Consider the following 2500-nt stretch of genomic DNA (forward strand, 5'->3'; position numbering starts at 1 on the left):
TACACCCATCTTAAATCTTATACTGTACCTATCCTATCCATTATACACCCATCCTAAATTTTATACTGTACCTATCCTATCCATTATACACCCATCCTAAATTTTATACTGTACCTATCCTATCCGTTATACACTCATCATAAATTGTATACTGTATCTATCCTATCCGTTATACACCCATCTTAAATCTTATACTCTACCTATCCGATGCGTTATACACCCATCTTAAACTTTACACTATACCTATCATTTATATATCTACCTATCATATAAATTTCATACTGCACCTATCCTATCCGTTATACACCCATCTTAAATCTTATACTGTACCTATCCTATGCGTTATACACCCATCTTCAATTTTATCATTTTATCCCTGGCGTCTTTCCCTTCCCTCCACCGTCCAAATGTTGTAACAAAAGGTTCGTCAAAGATGCAGCGGCCATTGTGTTCTTCTGAAGACTGGCTGTACACAAAAGGAACATGGCTTCAGTGAGTTAGAAATGAGATGAGTCAAAGAAAATAATGGAAAATGTATAAAAAAAGAAGTGTTCCTGCTTTCTCTTTCTCTGTCTCTGATTTCGTTTCGTGTTTTTTTTTCTCTAATTCTTTCTTTCTTTGTTTCTCTCATTCTCTTTCTTTCTTTCTTTCTCTTTCTTTCTTTCTTTGTTCCTCTCTCTCTCTCTCTCTCTCTCTCTCTCTCTCTCTCTCTCTCTCTCTCTCTCTCTCTCCCTCTCTCCCTCTCCCTCTCCCTCTCCCTCTCTCTCTCCCCCTCCCTCTCCCTCTCCCTCTCCCTCTCCCCCTCCCTCTCCCTCTCCCTCCCCTCTCCCTCCCTCTCCCTCTCCCTCTCCCTCTCCCTCTCTCTCTCCCCCTCCCTCTCCCTCTCCCTCTCCCTCTCCCCCTCCCTCTCTCTGTAATGAAACATATTCTATATTCATAGAACGTGATCGTGAAAGTAATCAAAGAAAATTCAGCACAAACAAAGAAAGCCAAATTATAAGCCTGGCCTCTGACGTCACAGGCTTAAGCCCCCCCGCCGATATATATTCCTTCACTAAGCAGATAAGGTGATTTGAGTCCCTTTATGACCGTAGAGTATATAGATTCGCTGCCATTTTTATCCCCTGGTCGCTTTTCCTCCTCTCTCTCTCCCCTGCCTCTCTTCTTCCTCCTCCTCTTCCTTCTATCCTTCTCCTCGTCCTTTTCTCTTTCTCCTTCTTTCCTGCTCATTCTCTCCTCCCACTCTCTTCCTCCCTCTTTCCTGTTTCTCCTCTCTTCCTCCTTCTCTCCTCCTCTATCTCCATTCCTTCCCTTCCTCTTTTCGTCTTTCGTCCCTCTCTCTTCCTCCTCCCTCTCCTTCCTTCCCTCTTTCTATATCCTTCCCATCCCTCTCTCCCCCTTTTCCCTCCTCTCCTCCTCATCCTCCTTCTCTTCTCCTCCTTCTCCTCTTCTCCTCCTCCTCTATTCCCCTATCCCCTATCCTCCTCTTCTCTCACTCCCTCCTCTTTTCGTCTTCCCTCCTCTCTTCCTCTTTCTCTCTTCCTTCCTTCTCTCCCTCCCCCTCTATCTCTCCCTCCTCTTTCTCCTTTTCCTTCTTTTCACCTCTCTTCTTCCTCTTTTCCTCTTGCTCCTTCTTTCCTCTTCCTCCCTCTCGTCCTCCTTCTCCTTATTGCCCCTCCTCTAATCTTCCTCCTCCCCTATCCTTCCATCTCCTCCTTCTCCCTCATCTCCCTCCTCTCCCTCTCCTCACCCATCCCTCTCCTCCCTCCTCCTCTCCTCCTCTCCTCCCTTCTCCTTTTCCTCCCTCCCTCTCCTCCCTCCTTTCCTCTACTCCCCCTCCCTCCCCTCTTTCTTCCTCTTGATCCATTTATCCGTTTTTCTCCCCCCCCCCCTCGTGTGCTTCTCTTTCTCTCCCTCATGTCCCTCATTTCTCGGTTCCTCTCTCTTCTTCCACATCCGTACGTCCTTGTCTCTGCTCTCCTTATGCCTCATTTACTTTCTCGTTTCTCTTATTTTCTCTCTGTTTCTTATCTTACGCCGTTATCCTTATTTTCTTTATTTATCATTCTCCTTATCTTATCCTTCAGTTACTCCTATTCCTTTTTATTTTCCTATTTTGACCTTCCTCTCTTTAGTTATTCCTCTTATGATCCCTCACTTCCTTCTCTTCTCTCTCTCCTCTTCCTTTTACCCACCACTTCCCTCTCCTATTTACTTTACTATTCCCTATTCCTTCTTTCTCCTTCCTTCTTTACTTTGGCCATTTCCCTTCCCTTCTCCCTCCTTTGCCAATCTCCCTTTCTCACTTAAACCTTAATCCTCTAACCCCCCCTCCTTCTTCCTCTCTCCATCTCCTTCTCCTACCTCTTCCCCCTTCTCTCTCCTCTCTCTTCTCCCTCCTTCTCCCTCCCTTTATCTTTTCTCTCTATGTTCATTCCTTTATCCTTTCTTCAACCCTCCTCTTCTCCTTCTCCTTCCCTCCTCCCTCCTTCTCTTTCCC

Source organism: Penaeus vannamei, chromosome 12 (genome assembly GCF_042767895.1).
Source record: "Penaeus vannamei isolate JL-2024 chromosome 12, ASM4276789v1, whole genome shotgun sequence".
In the NCBI taxonomy this organism is placed as follows: domain Eukaryota; kingdom Metazoa; phylum Arthropoda; class Malacostraca; order Decapoda; family Penaeidae; genus Penaeus; species Penaeus vannamei.